Source organism: Salarias fasciatus, unplaced genomic scaffold (genome assembly GCF_902148845.1).
Source record: "Salarias fasciatus unplaced genomic scaffold, fSalaFa1.1, whole genome shotgun sequence".
NCBI classification, from domain to species: Eukaryota; Metazoa; Chordata; class Actinopteri; order Blenniiformes; family Blenniidae; genus Salarias; species Salarias fasciatus.
The window spans coordinates 161,932-178,102 of NW_021941251.1; the positions used below are offsets into that span (position 1 = coordinate 161,932).

The 16,171-nt window shown below is 47.8% G+C and overlaps 1 pseudogene; it reads right to left on the reverse strand.

The window, feature by feature from the left end:
• The window catches only part of LOC115384518 (copine-8-like), a 63,420-nt pseudogene extending 47,586 nt beyond the window's left edge, over positions 1–15,834 (reverse strand).
• Between the last annotated feature and the right edge of the window lie 337 nt (positions 15,835–16,171).

Here is a 16,171-nt window from a genome sequence, read left to right on the forward strand (position 1 = left end):
ACTTCTGCACCATGCAGCTGATGGTCCTAACCTCTTTCAGAAGGCGAGAAACTCGGACGAGGTCCAGCTGTGAAGAGGAGACCCTTCGGGGGGGGTTAAGGAGGGTCAAGGTTTTGTGTTCACTCAGAGTTCTCATCCTTTAGGGAGAATCTACCATGTAAACAGTCACGAAAATAAACAAAAACAAGTTGCAAGAAGTTGTTTTGTGGATGAAGAAGGGAGAGACTGAGGGAAGAGAAGAGGTGAGTTACTTTAAACGCAGCACCAGAAACTCTAAATCCAGGGTCTGATCAGCGAGGCGATCACTGAGGGAAATAAACAGATGGATAAATAAATAAGTGGGTAATCAGGCACGTGAAGCTCCGTGTGATTTGCATGAAATCCATCTGAGCTGATCTTGTGACTTCACATTGTGATTAGCTGCAGCAGTCATTAATTGATTGTAAATTTATGCCTGAGTGAAAGTCTGAGCTGCCGCCAGCACGGAGCCATCAGACGGAAAGTCTTCCCGGGTTCGAGGATCTGCGATGCGTGGGGTTTGTGCTCGTGTCTTTTTATAGCCGGGGTATCACTGCAAACATCGTGGAAAGTCGCAGCCAGCCTGGAAGCTTCACGCTGGTTTTAAGCGCCAACACCAAGAACACATGTCCCCAATTATCCGGGTCTGGTGCGGCTGCACAGGCGACGGGACTTGCTGTGTTTTGGCAGGCCGTCGCTCTGGATGCTGGATGTGCGGCACTGTGGACGCTGTGGGGGGGGCGGGGGGCTCAGCTGGTCCACTCCGCTCTCCTCCGCTCATCCTGCCGCCGAGCCTCCGACGCCACATGGTCTCCCTGCCTGTTGTTGTTTTTGTTTTTTTTTGTCGTTGTGGAGGAGGGAAAACGCATCCATCGCACGTCTTCGCATAGCGATGCATCATCGCCGCCGCTCAACTCCGCCTCCCGGCCGCTGCCATCGAGACGGCGGGCGGCTGAAAACTGCTGCTTAACACACTGCTCCTCCTCCTGCATGTGGGGAACGAAGAAACTCTGCTAATGCCCTTTTCCAATCCGCTGGAGCAAACTGATCAGAGTGCATCCACATCCACGCACAGGAGAACAACAACAGGGACACAACACACACACACACACACACACACACACACACACACAGGATTGCTGTTCAGCTATATTAGCTAATATGAATATGGTATGTGAGCATGCCCCGGGCTGCGTGTGTGTGTGTGACTGTGCGTGTGGGTGCACGTGCGTGCGTGCGTGCGTGTGTGTGTGTGTGTGTGTGTATGTCTGCCGAGGCGGTCTAATGCCGTGTGACTGGGGCCGGTGCTGTCAGCAGAGCAGAGACATGGACGCAGCACAAGTGCCTCCTTGCATGAACGTTGGACTGAGAGGAGATGCTCGTCCGCCTTTCCCGCCGTCTGACATTTAAAGGTCCAATCCGCGATTCTAAGAGCTCATCAATTATACACACACACACACACACACACACACACACACACACACACACACACACACACACACACACACACACACAGTGTGGATTTTCCCTGGGAGAGAGCCAGGTGGTGCTACACAGAGTGGATGGAAAAAAGAAGGAGAAAAATGTCTGGAGAAGTATTTTCTTTCCATGTTTAGTTATTTTTAGAGAGCTTTTAGGAGACAGGGATGTCACAGCTAGTTAGAGAAAACAAAGCAGGAATGACAGATGAAAACAAAGAGAAGCAGATTGGAGTCCTGGAGCCGGTCCCACAGGGACTTCCTCATCTCACAACGTAAAAAAAAAAAAAAAAAAAAAAGGATTTTTAAATCTGAAGGATAACCAAGAGTTTAAATGAGAGAATTAAAACCGCTTCTCAACCCTCAGTGCAGGAATCTGAAGTTAAATCTAGAACACGTGATAAATTGGCCTTTGCCTTCATTTTGAAGGTTCTTACCTGACAGTGCTTCACTGTGACTTTCTGAAAATCTTTCTTTACATTTTTAAACAGCAGCAATGTGAGTGCTGAATGAGAGATATCTTGAAACAAGAAGACCGTAGCATAAAATCAATACTTTCAACATCATAACGATCTGAAGACACCTGCATCAACATTATATTTCTCAACATCTTAAAGGTTAAGTCCCGTCCTGGACACAGATTCCAGAGTTTTGTGTTCCTATAATATAAAATACAATTCTTAGCACAATAATAATTATCCCCCATTGAGTATTCTGAAGCTTTGAAAAACCTTAGCAAAGGGAGTGATGACCAGAAAGACTGAAACATCACACACTGCATTTAAAACTTGACCGTGTCGAAAAATGTGTGTTCAAACTGTTCTCACACATTTCTACCTGGCATCAGTGCGCCCCGATGAATGAACATTAGCATTTTACCTCCATTTACTTTACACAGCCTTCAAATATTTTAGTTAGGCTGGGAAACACATGGCCTGAGTCATAAACATTCATATTTAAAATCATAATGAATGATTTATTTGTCATTTCATATTCAGATGAAGGAGCAAACCAGGGATCTGGAGGATCTGGAGGACCTGAAGGGTCTGAAGGATGTGAATCTGCCACCGACAGACATGATCAGAGGTGCCCCTTCAGGTACTCTCCCAAACATTTCTTTAGGTGAAAGGATGAATAAGGAGTCGCTCACAGCAGTCAGCCAATCAGAAGGAAGGAAGACGTCTCTTTATGTAACAGACACTAAAGACTCTGTTTTGGTGGGAGGTCAGTAAAAACAGCTAAAATCTAAATGGTATAGATATAAAACTGCACAATAAACCACAGCATTTACGGTGTAAAACCTTTGAGTTGGGATTCTGAGCACAGTGCATTCAAGAGGAACCTGAATAACCTGAATAATTCTAATACTAGCCCATACCGTAGACCGAATCTTAACCCGACTCTAACCCGAACCCATAAGCTAAACCGTGAATTAGGTTTAGGTTAGGAGCTAGGGTCAGGCATTTATTTGTGTTTGTTAAGGTTAGGGTAAGGGGCGAGGAAATGCATTGTCAATGAGTGTCCTCACAACTATAGAAAGTCAAACAGGTGTTTGTGTGTGTGTGTGTGTGTGTGTGTGTGTGTGTGTGTGTGTGTGTGTGTGTGCCTGGGCATGCGTGCACATGTATTTGTGCGTGCATGTGTGTCTGTCTTTCACACAATGCACCACGTAGCTATTAATTTGAAATTTCAGCACCATGGACAGTGCTAAGTTCACTCTCGATTCGTGTTTGTATGAGCATCTGTGTGCATGTGCGTGTGTGTGTGTGTGTGTGTGTGTGCGCATGTATTTGTGTATGTATGTGTGTGAGTGGGTTTGTCTTTCACACAATGTAACGAGTAAGTGTATTACTCATTACTACAGTCTTGCATAATTCTTCGGTTCTACTTCTGGGATCCGTGGTTCCTGTGCTGGACCGTCCAACAGACTGTCCTCAACATAGTCCTAGGCTTTACTTCTTATTGTCTCATGCTAGCTGTTGCCAAAGCTGTCCGTCCCTGGGAGAGGGATCCCTCCATACTGTGGTTCTCCCCAAGATTTCTTCTTTTCCCACTGGGTTTTTGGAGTTTTTTCTTGCCGGATGTGAGGGTCGAAGGCGGTGGTTGCTTCGTTTTGTCTCGTTACTGTGAATTTGACATATTAACATTATGCTTATTCATTGTTTGTATTGTTTTAACATTATAACATGACTTGGTTCAGTCATTGACGAGCTGTTGTGGACTGTTCATGCCACTATGTTTATTGGTCTGATGTCAATGTTCTCACTCTGTTCTGTCAGTGGACTGTTTATATCGACACTACACTGTGATTCATTGTTATTATCAAAGTCATTATCAATCTTTGAAATTTTTACCAATCAATGTAACATCTTGAAGCCCTCTGAGGCAACTGTTGTTGTGATACTGGGCTTTACAAAAATACATTGATTGATTGATTGATATTAACTGGAAACTTCAGCACCACGGACAGTACTATGTTTACTGTCCATGCATAACTTCATGAGCATCTGTGTGTGTGTTTGTGGTGTGTGCATGTGCACACATGTATTTTTGTGTGTGTGTGTGTGTGTGTGTGTGTGTGTGTGTGTGTGTGTGTGTGTTTCACACAATGTAACCAAGTAAACTGTATTAATTGAAAACTTCAGCACCATGGACAGCACCATGTTTACTGTCCATGCATAATTTCATGAGCATTTCTGTGTGTGTGTGTGTGTGTGTGTGTGTGTGTGTGTGTGTGTGTGTGTGTGTGTGTGTGTGTGTGTGTGTGTGTGTTCTCGTATTTCTATCCTTGTTGGGGCCAAATGTCCCCACAAGGATAGCAAAACGTGGAACGACGTGCCTTGTGGGGACCTTTTTCCGGTCTTAAGTAGGAGAAACAGTGTTTTCTTGACCATGTTGTTGTTACTGAAAAAAGTAAAAGTGCAAAAACATTTCTTTAGGGTTAGGCTTTGTTGTGGTGTGGGTTAGGGTTAGGGTAAGGGTCAGGGTTAGGGGCTAGACATGAATGGGAGTCAATGGACGGTCCCCACGAGGATAGAAATACGAGACTGTGTGTGTGTGTGTGTGTGTGTGTGTGTGTGTGTGTGTGTGTGTGTGTGTGGACATGTGGGCACATGTATTTGTGCATCCATGTGTGTCTGTCTTTCACACAATGCACCACGTAACTAATAATTTTAAATTTCAGCACCATGGACAGTGCAATGTTCACTCTTGATTCATATTTGTCTGAGCATCTGTGTGTGTTTGTGTGTGTGTGTGTGTGTGTTCTTATATTCTCAGTTGTGAGTACCAGAATAAACTTTTAACCAAAACAGTAAAGGCATTTTTGCAAAGTGAGGACACTTTCGCCGGTCCTCACTTTTCTCCAGACCTTTTTGATTTTTGGGTTGGGGATAGACTTAGGCTGAGATTAAGTCTGGGTTAGGGTTTGGCATTAATTTTTGATGGTTTGGGTTAGGTAAGGGAAAGGGGCTAGGAAATGCATTATGTCACTGAGTGTCTTCAGAACTATAGAAGTATAAGTGTGTGTGTGTGTGTGTGTGTGTGTGTGTGTGTGTGTGTGTGTGTGTGTGTCTTTCACACAATATAACTGTATTGACTGGAAGCTTCAGCACCATGGACAGTACTATGTTTACAGTTTTGCATAATTCTAAGAGCTACTCTGTGTGTGTGTGTGTGTGTGTGTGTGTGTGTGTGTGTGTGTGTGTGCGGGCGTGCATGCGCACACATGTATTTGTGCGTGTGTGTATTTCACACAATGTACCTAGTAGCTATATTAATTGGAAACTTCAGCACCATGGACAGCACTATGTTTACTGTCCATGCATTATTACATGAGCATCTGTGTGTGTGTGTGTGTGTGTGTGTGTGTGTGTGTGTGTGTGTGTGTGTGTGTGTGTGTGTGTGTGTGTGTGTGGTGTGTGTGTGTGTGGTGTGTGTTCTCGTATTTCTATCCTTGTTGGGGCCAAATGTCCCCACAAGGATAGCAAAACGTGGAACGACGTGCCTTGTGGGGACCTTTTTCCGGTCCTAAGTAGGAGAAACAGTGTTTTCTTGACCATGTTGTTGTTACTGAAAAAAGTAAAAGTGCAAAAACATTTCTTTAGGGTAGGCTTTGTTGTGGTGTGGGTTAGGGTTAGGGTAAGGGTCAGGGTTAGGGGCTAGACATGAATGGGAGTCAATGGACGGTCCCCACGAGGATAGAAATACGAGACTGTGTGTGTGTGTGTGTGTGTGTGTGTGTGTGTGTGTGTGTGTCCTTACTTGGATCAGACTTGGAGAAAGTGTCTCTATCCAGCAGGTTCCTGAAAAAGAAGAAAACAAAGAGACATATTGACATATCGGTTATACGCCACTTCAACAGAAAGAAAAGCGGCTTCAGTTCTTTGATGATTAAAACTCTGACACTCTTAGTTTAGCCTCCATTTTCTTAACATGTGCACAAAACTGAGGAACATGTTGGTGAGGTTCTGCTGCTGAGAGTTTTAATCACAAGATTGTGGGAAATGATAGTAAAAGTTCGCTTTGTTTCAGAAGAGCTGTTCAGTTCTGAAGAAGCACACTGAAACCTCCACTGCTGTGATTCACCTACTCACACGTGAGCAGAAAAACAACTGACGGTAACAGTGGAGCTCGTGGAGAAGAACTGTACGTGTTTCAGGAAAGTGTGTTTTCTTGTTGAGACAGACACAGAGCATTTCCAAAGCGTTGCCCACTGGGAAGCATTTTCACAGATTCACAGTGCCGTTGTGACGTTCGAGGCTTTTACTGACGTGACAGTGTCACCGCTTGATGTTCAACAACCCTCTTTCCACTGAATGGAGCTGAAGTTTTGGTAATTTGACCTCAGCCTCACCGTCCGCCCCCTGCTGGTTTGTCTTAAGCGGATGACCATATAAGGAAATGTGTGAGGTGCTCAGATCAGCTCATCCCCTGAGAAATGTTTCTTTGATTAGTATTAATCCATGAACAATGCAGCGCTAAAAAGAGAATCAGACAAGAACCATATCAGAGCAAGGCAGACTTCTGTACCAGGTGTCGGTTCAACGCCGAGGTCAAATATAGTGTGGAACAAAAAAAACAAGCACTATTAAAAGAAATCCAGATTCCTCTTCCTTGTTTGTGTCCACAAATCAGGAGGCGAGCACACATCGACTGTTTCCCTGTTTTCTCCCTGGAACTCCCCCTCCCCCTCCCCTTCCCCCTCCCCCTCCCCCTCCCAGCCTCACATCCAGGTATGAGAAGCTGCAGCCGCCATGTTTGGGCTGCTGTGATGTAACTGGAGGGATTTCTAATGTGATTCTGATGTCGAGGAGGGACGACCACCATCAATGTTTGATGAACTACCAGATTCTCCGCTCGGACCTCCCAGACCAGGAGGAGGGGGAGGAGGAGGAGGAGGAAGAGGAAGAGGAGGAGGAAGAGGAAGAGGAGGAGGAAGAGGAAGAGGAGGAGGGGGAGGAGGGGGAGGAGGAGGAGGAGGAAGAGGAAGAGGAGGAGGAAGAGGAAGAGGAGGAGGAAGAGGAAGAGGAGGAGGGGGAGGAAGAGGAGGAGGAAGAGGAAGAGGAGGAGGAAGAGGAAGAGGAGGAGGGGGAGGAAGAGGAGGAGGGGGAGGAAGAGGAGGAAGAGGAGGAGGGGGAGGAGGAGGAAGAGGAGGAGGAGGGAGAAGAGGAAGAGGTAGAGAAAAAGGAGGAGGAGGAGAAGGGGGAGGGGGCAGGTGGAAGCCCTCAAGTGCACTTTGATCACAGGAATGTTACCACACACGCACGCACACACGCACACGCACACACACACACACACACCCTCCTCTTTGTCCTCCTGATTATCTCATCCTCTTTCCTTGTCCTCCTCTCCTCCCCCTTCTCCTATGCATGAATCTTACTCGTCCTCAACCTTCCTCCTCAATTCTTCCTTCTTTTCCTCTCCCTCCTGCTCTCCTCATTTTTCCTTCACTCCTGCTCTTTCTCCTCCTCCTCTTTTCCTCCTTCCCTCTTTCTTCCCTCTTCCTCCCCTCCTCCTCCTCGTCCTCCTCCTCCTCCTCTGGGACGGAGTGGTACAGTATTTCCTCTCCTCCTCTTCTTCCTCCTCCTCTCCTCTCCTCTTCCTCCTCCTCCTCTCCTCTCCTCTCCTCCTCCTCCTCCTCCTCTGGGACGGAGTGGTACAGTATTTCCTCTCCTCCTCCTCCTCCTCCTCTTCTCCTCCTCCTCCTCTCCTCTCCTCTCCTCTCCTCCTCCTCCTCTGGGACGGAGTGGTACAGTATTTCCTGTCTGCTGGACGTTTATCCCGTCTGGCAGGTGAATTCTTCCACTTCTCACAGTTCCTCCATCTCTGAAGACTTTCTGTCAGTCACACAGTCCTGATAGGCCTGGGCTCCGTTCCACCGTTTACTATCATTTATTTAAGGTCTGTGAGCCAGGGAAGGGCCGGTGGGGGGCTGGTGGGGGGCCGGTGGGGGGCTCTGGACAGCCGACATGGCGTTTTACCACGCGGGCCTCAGCGGGATCAGCAGATCTGCCTGATGTGGATCAGCGGCCATCAGCAGTCCGCCGCCTGTCAGACAGGACGGCGACGAAGCGATCGTCCCACAGCGAGCGTCCCCCCCGCTCCCCCACCATCCTCCACCTCCGCTGTCAGCACGGCACAATATGGAGAAAGCCAGTCTCCCAGTTGTAAGCGACGTGAACGGCCCTGCGGGCTTTCGAAAGCAGCTGTGAGAAGTCGTCATGTAACTCAGACGCTTCGGCTTCACTGGAGACAAACGACCACAGTGGACCACAGAGGACTGGTCCACATGTCAGGTCCAATACACAGACCTGAGCGCACTTTTACTTTGACTTGTCTGAATGACAGTGATCTACAGCAGTGGTTTCCACCCAGTGTTTGGTCTGTTCACAACGAGAGGAAACAGTCCAGCGCTTGATGGTTGATTACCAAAAATGTAGATGTTTATGTTTCTGATACGTCACTGAAAATATGAGGTGTTCTGTGGAACGTCACTTCTTCCTACAGGGCAGCAGATCCTGCTGTCTTCTCTTCAAAACAAGGTACGTCTCAACCGCTGAATGATGAATTAATAGGTTCAAAAATAGAAGGTTTCAAAAGCAGCGTGAAGTTCTGAAGACTGCCGACGACAAAGATCAGAACCTGAAAAGTGGGAGGGAACACTTTCACACAGATACTGTGACCGGTTTAAACTGGGGACCACGGACACGAGGATCGCTCTCTTTAGCGTCCTTTCGAATGGATTGTTTACGGTCGTGTTGAATAAAACATGCATGTAAAAGAGGCCGCTGTTAAATAACGCCGCTCTGAGGAAACCTTCGCATTAATTGCTCTGAACTGGTTCATTCACACAGCAGCAGAAGGAGGGAGAAGCCGGTGAAGCAGGCAGAAACTCTCCCACTGAAGAGCAGCAGGGTTGATCTTTCTGCTGCAGACGGACCTCCTGCTGTGAATGAACCCGGCGGAGCGGCTCCGGCACCACCCGCTCCACCCTGCTGCCTCTGAGGTTCGGGGAGCTCTTGACTGCGGTGTGGGCGGTTTCTCGCTTCGCCCGCTGAAGCCCAGGAGCTTGACATTTCGCCCTGCGTGCAGTTTGACTTCCTCTCCGAGCGGCAGCAGTTAAATCAGCTAATAAAGAGGTTCCCCGCCGCCCACAGAGCAGCAGTAATGAACAGCACAAGTATCCTTGCTGGGAGGATAACACTGGATCAATACACTCAATCCAGGCTAAAGAAAACTCCGAGCCCGAGCGATCAATCCGCCTTTGAAGCCTAAAACACTCTTAACTCACAATGATTTTCTCACATTTTCTCTCTCTGTCTGAACGAGTCTTTGCTGTACATCCCAGAATGAAGTCAAGTCAAAAAAATGCAAAATGTGCAAACATGTGAGAAAAATAAAGGCTGGTCTCTTCCCAGAAGGGTTCAGTCTGCAGCAGGCAGAGGGAAGAGCCATGAAATATTTAATGGGAAGAACAAACAAACGACCTCGCCGTTTGAATAATGGCTTCATTTAGGCGCCGTGGTTTTTACAGAACAATAACCTTCCCTGTGAAAACATCTCCAGTGTCCACGGCGATCACTGCAGAACCAACCATGAAACACTGGCTTCAGCTCCGAGTCTGCAGAGCGGAGGAGATCCATGGAGATGGACGGGTCTGCAAACGCTTGATTAATGTGTATTAGATGATAAGATATCTGAATTTAAAACACTGGAGCTGTCCTGTCTTCAGATCATCTCTGTATCATTTTGAAGAAAAGAAAAAGAAAAAAAGAAACCCAGACAGCGACGATCACAGATAATCCTCAACAGAAATGAAAGTGACGCATTATTCTAACTAAAAGCTGCAACCTAAAAGGTTTACTGTCACTTGACATTCCAGTCAATCTAAAACAAAGTAAAAACTACCAAAAACAACCCAAAGCAGTGATGAATTTCTGTTATCAAACTCCACGTGCATCAGGAAATTCAAAAAACGATGAAACAAAACCAAGAATGCAAAAGTTCAGCATGTAAATAAATATTCAATAAATGGAAACGGAACAAAATACCGACACAAATTCAGCAAGATCCTGTTCTTCAAAGACTGAATGTTTTCTGAGGTTAAAAGATGTGGCCTGTGAGAAGCTGATGAGGCTGATGAAGATGATGAAGATGATGAAGATAAGGAAGCTGCTGATTCAGAGGTGAAGGCCACCAGGCCAAGCAGCTGCTCTCAGGAACCAGCAGAAGACGGACGCTGGCTGAACGCTGCCTTAATTAGCGCTGCAGAATCCTCATTACCACCGCCACCCCAGCGTGACCCCCTGACCCCCCCTGGACCCCCCAGGCCCCCGCCGGACCCCCGTGGTCTGAGACTGCCACCTGAGGACGACCTACTCCCACTGGTTTTCTGCTGTTTGACCTTGAAATACAAAAGATTCAGGCGGCCGAAGCTTTTACTGCGTGGAGTAATGAACATGAAGGGGAAGAAAGACGCCTGGAAAACACCTCAGATGCATCAAGCAGGTGTATTCTCCCCTCATTCTCTCCATCCTGCACTTTTTCCACCATTTCAACACGTCAGGCTACAGAATAATCACAGAATAGTCACAGCCATGTCAGTTCTGAAATGTGTTGATGGGCCGTAAATCAGCTGATTGATGGAGGCCGGGCAGAAACTCTGAGCTCGTAGTGCAGCAGGTGTGTTTTGTGGACAACGTGTGCAGTGGTTTGTCATGTCTGCACACAGTTTACAGTGAGCGAATGATCCGTCCAGCCTGACCTCTGTCTCGAACCACAAGCAGCGACATCTACCCATCATCCCTCCTTCCATCCCTCCTTCCAGTAATGAGCACCACTCCACCGTCCCTCCATCACCACCAGTCCCAGTGAGACTCGTCCATCTCTTCAGTAACATGAGTCCAGCTCCGGGTGGCAGACAGTCACACTGGGCATCAATCACAACTTTTCTCTCAACAATCCTCGATCAAGAATGTTTACAAATCCCCGCATTTCCCTGGAGTTTTTACAGGACCAGAATCGTGTGTCCGTCGCCGTCATTTCAGCCTCTTATGAGAAGACTAGAGAAGTAGGAGAAGTCAGTGCTGAGCTCTGGGCTCCGATAAGTCCATCTGTCTGTTTCTTCACCTTCCTGGGGGAAAGCGCAGCATTGGCTGTGACACATTGACCGGCCTCTCAGCAGGTCGCCGTCCGGCCTCAATACAGACGCATCAGCACACGTCGATTCTTCACACCTCTCAGGCCCAAAGGTCACACACATCCCTCCACCGAGGCTTCTCAGACCACAGGGCGGCCGTGTGCATGTAATACACACACACACACACACACACACACACACTCACTGAGGCCGGGCGTCCCCGCAGCTTCAGAGGAGGTCTGATGTTTCTATCTGCTGAGCCAGAGGCCGGCAGACAGCATGTGTGTGTATTAACACACCTTAATGGTTCTGAGTGTGGCGCTCGGTGTGTTTGGCTGCTGCATACACACACACACACACACACACACACACACACACACCATGGACATGGGAAATGTAATTTCAACAACGATCCGTAGAAAAGTCAACTTCACTGCTGGAGAAGAAAAGTAAAAACTTGAAGCAGCCACTGGGGTCAGACCGAAGGGCCTCTGATGAACCCAAAGGTCACGGCTCTCGTTACTGACGGTTCAGAGAGGAAGAGCCCGTCACCGCTCAACCAATCATCAGGAAAGTCGGGATTGTCCTCAAAACACCGGTACATTGCAGCACTGGGTGTCAGGCGTGGAACAGGTGCCGGTGAAGATCCTTGGCACTGTGGCAGGTGGAACCCGCAGATCTTCTGGGCGTCTTCGGATGGACTTCCTCCGCCACTTTCACTTTGTCAGGACAGGTTGTGTTCGGCTCCTTCTGCGTGACATTACTGACTGATCCTCTGGCTTGAACTTTGTGCGTCCGACGATACATTTGACTTCCATCCATCTTCAAAGGCTCATCTGGGGCTGAACAGATGGAATTAAACTTCCTGTCGTATTTCACTGCACTGCTTCAAATGAGTCTGAGATTTTCAGTTATTAGCTGTAACGTCAGTTGTAAATATTTTGAGACACAATTGGAAGACAAAATTATCAAATATACAGGAACACAAGAGCAAATAAATGAGATTTTGGCTCTTAAAAAATGCAATATGTGCCAAAAATGCAATAAAGTCAGCTGAGGAGCTCTTTTAAAGCGATACTTCAACATTTTGGCAAATTGGCCCATTTAGCGCAATTCCTCAGTCATTAGAACAGCATACTTACTTTTTTTGTGAAGGCGAGCTGTTGTTTATTCAGAGGCGAGTCGGGGAAGGTTTTCGGGACGGACACAATGGAAGTGGACGGTATTTTTGTTCCCCCTCGTCAAACTCATCAAATACACAATCCAACAACCCCAAAACACTTTGGTGGACACGTTATAATCCACACATTCACTACGCTGTGGAACACCAACAAATAATATTGTAGCGTTACGACACTGAAGCAAATACTGGGAACTACTTTTTCTTTTGAGATCACTACGCCCAGACGCCATGTTTAGTAAGTAGTTCTGTCTTAGCAATCTTCGCATAAACAACTCAATCTGGTAATTTTGCATTAATATTCCACAGTGTAGTGAATGTGGGGATTATAACGTGTCCAGCAAAGTGTTTTGGGGTTGTTGGATTGTGTATTTGATGAGTTTGACGAGGGGAAACAAAAATACCGTCCACTTCCATTGTGTCCGTCCCGAAAACCTTCCCTGACTCGCCTCTGAATAAACAACAGCTCGCCCTCACAAAAACAGTAAGTATGCTGTTTGAAATGACTAAGGAATTGCGCTAAATGGGCCAATTTGCCAAAATGTTGAAGCATCCCTTTAAAAACAGGTAGAATCACAAACAGCAGCGTTTACAAAAAAAAAATATTATTTCATGAGCACAAACTCCCGTCACTGCAGAATACACGCTTTGGCTTTCACAGGTTTTCCTTTCAATGATTCAATGATCCGAGTGGGAAAATCACACCGCCCACAACCCAAGGCCTGGAAGGATCTCTGGCTGCGACAGTCCTGCATCAGCTCGGCAGCTAAAATTGACCGTGCGTGTTCTCAGTGCGACTATCGTCCAGAGAAAAGTAATGCGGCTGCGAGTCTTCGTCTTAGTTGAGACTGAAGTTGAGACTTAGTTGAGTCTTCGTTGAACACAGAATGAATAAATCCCCAGATCAGCTGAGAACCCATGAGCCCAGCAGAAGAAGAACCGGCAGAGGAACCTGCCCATGTTACCACATGACGAGCTGGACTTTGACGGTCTGACGGTAAAAGCCATGTGTGAGTCACTAAACACAGTCCCACCAGGTTTCAGCCACTGGTCGGCAGCCGCCCTCCGCCCACAGAGAGGCTTCAGGGCGGCTCCTTACAGGCAGAGGTCTCAGAATCATTCCGATCCGTCGGCGCCTCTCGGCGCGGCGCAGCTCGCTAACAGTGGAGATGGAAGCAGGACCGTGTTCTCTGATCTATAATTAACGTCAGCAGTTATTAAAATGAAGTAGTGATTAGAAGAAGCAGACAGACACAGACTGGAGATCTGGAGCGAAGAAGGCTCAAGGCTGCCGTCATCTCAGAGGAAGACAACACGCTGACGCTTACACTGGGTCCACAGACCCTGATCCGGGCTACAGACCTCCTTCTGGTCTACAGATCCAACTCAACTAAAACCTAAGCTGATCAGTTGCTGCTGTTACTTGACTGCTTTTTGCAGAAGATGGCAGGACTCAACAGTCATGAGGAGGATTTGCAGTTTCTCCTCTAAAAGCTGAAGCGGCACGCTGTCAGAGTGATGTTTTGAAGATGGAAGCGGCAGTGTCTCCCCTCACGCCGTCCTCTCTCACACGACATCTCGGCTCTCATCAGCATATTTTCATAGCCGCTGTTAATGTGGAGCAGATGTTCCCATAAACCCCCCAGAAAACAACAGCTCCTGACGGTTACGTCAAACAGCCACATGGGAAATCAGGTTGGTTGTTATCAAATTAGTGAGTTTCAGGACCTGAACTACGATGATGATGATGTTGAGATTCAGTCTGACAGAACGGACAGACTGCAGGAGAGCCTCAGTCAAAATGACACGAGGAACCGCAAATTTATTAATGACATTAATTAAAAAAGAAAGTGAAAGCAACAACCTTGGCATTTGTATCAAAGCGCATTGGTTAAAAAGGGTCAGAAGGAAAGTGAGCTGTGGTTATCTTCACTGCTTCACTGCAATGTGACGTGTAGGACTGACCTCTGACCCCAAAACCAAACAAGTCATCTGCAAATTTACATAAATACAAACAACACAAACAGAGTCATACAGCTGTTACACTGGACTCACTGATACAGATGTTACTGTGTGTCTGAACCATCCAGTCGACAGTCAGACACTTTTCTCACCACTTGTTCATTAACATTCAAGTTAACAACTTCATGGAAATAAAGTGGCTCAGTCCCATCACTATCTTCATCATCACCATCATCATCATCATCATCACCAACACCTGCACCACACCATCATCATCATCTTAATCATAACATCACTGTCATCATCATCACCATCAATACCATCACCATCATCTCAGCATCATCATCACCATCATCATCATCATCATCATCATCATCATCATCACCATCAATACCATCACCATCATCTCAGCATCATCATCATCATCATCATCACCATCAATACCATCACCATCATCATCATCATCATCATCATCATCATCATCACCATCAATACCATCACCATCATCTCAGCATCATCATCACCATCATCATCATCATCATCATCATCATCATCATCGTCATCACCAGCAGCAGCAGCAGCATAATCCTCGTCCTCCTGATCTTTAGTCTGCGTCTGGTGCAGAGGAAGATGTTCACCTCTTCTTCTTCTGATGGGACGGAGCTCCGTCTTCATTCATCAGCTCCGCCTGAGGGTTCCTTCTTCCATTCCATTTTAACAACTAAACACTTCATCACAAGCAGAAGGATGAAGGCAGCCGAGCCACAGCAGCAGCAGCAGCAGCGATCTGGACCCGAGCAGACCGCGACCAGGGAGGGAGGACGGTGCCGACACTGCCGGAGGTCTCAGGTTCTCCCACCTCCCAGTGTGCCTGTTGAAACGGCTCGGATGTCCGAACAGCCGTACTGATATCGTGAACACAACATGTCAAAATGCTGCTTTTCAGATCAAGTCGGGAAAAACCTCCACACTCCCCGCTCTGCTCCGGGCCGATCAGAGGCCAAGAGCTCCGCGAGCAGAAAGGTCAAGAAGGTGAAAGAGGCAGAAAGACACGAAAACGAAGAGCAGAGGCAGCTGCAGCTGTTTGAACCACTCCGTCACAGCTGGAGACGGGAGAGATCTCCTTCAGTTTCTCAAACAGGAGCATTTTTCTGACCATTTTCTTTCTATTTCAGTCCAGTCACTTTAAAAGGCAGCAGTTATTCTGTTGTATTTAGACAGAAGATCAACAGAAAAGTTATTTTTGTGAAACAGATAAAAGAAACATGTTGATTAACCTTTGAGAAGAATGTTTCTTTCCTTATTATTCTGGGCTCTTCCAAGCACAACAAGAAACCAGACCGAAGGAGTGAAGATGCTGAGTGGACTCCAGTGGTCCAGGGCTGGACCCGGACCCGGACCCGGACCCGGACCCGGACCAGGTCGGTGGTGAAGTTGAGCGGGACTCACCTGCAGGAAACCGTCAGCTCCACTTTGGTGGCCGGTATCGCAGCGGTGAAGGGGTCCGCGTCCCCGATGCACGCCATGGTCATGAGGCTGCGGGTCTCCCTATCCACGGAGCCGCATGGGGGGCCGGGACCGGCGGCCCGGGGGAGGCGGGAGGCTCGGAGCGGAGAGACGGAGCGACGGAGGGAGGAGAGGCGGAGAGAGGAGCGGAGAGGAGCGGCAGAGGAGCGGACACGCTGCGGACACGGAGCGCGCAGGAGACGCTCTGAGAGCGCTCCAGACATCCGAGGAGAGAGAGGAGAGTTAGGGAGGGAGGGGAGGAGAGGGAGGGGCGGAGAGAGAGGAGAGAGAGAGAGAGAGAGAGGGGGGGGGAGGGCGGAGAGAGAGAGAGAGAGAGAGGGGGAGAGAGAGAGAGAGAGAGGAGAGAGAGAGAGAGAGAGAGAGAAG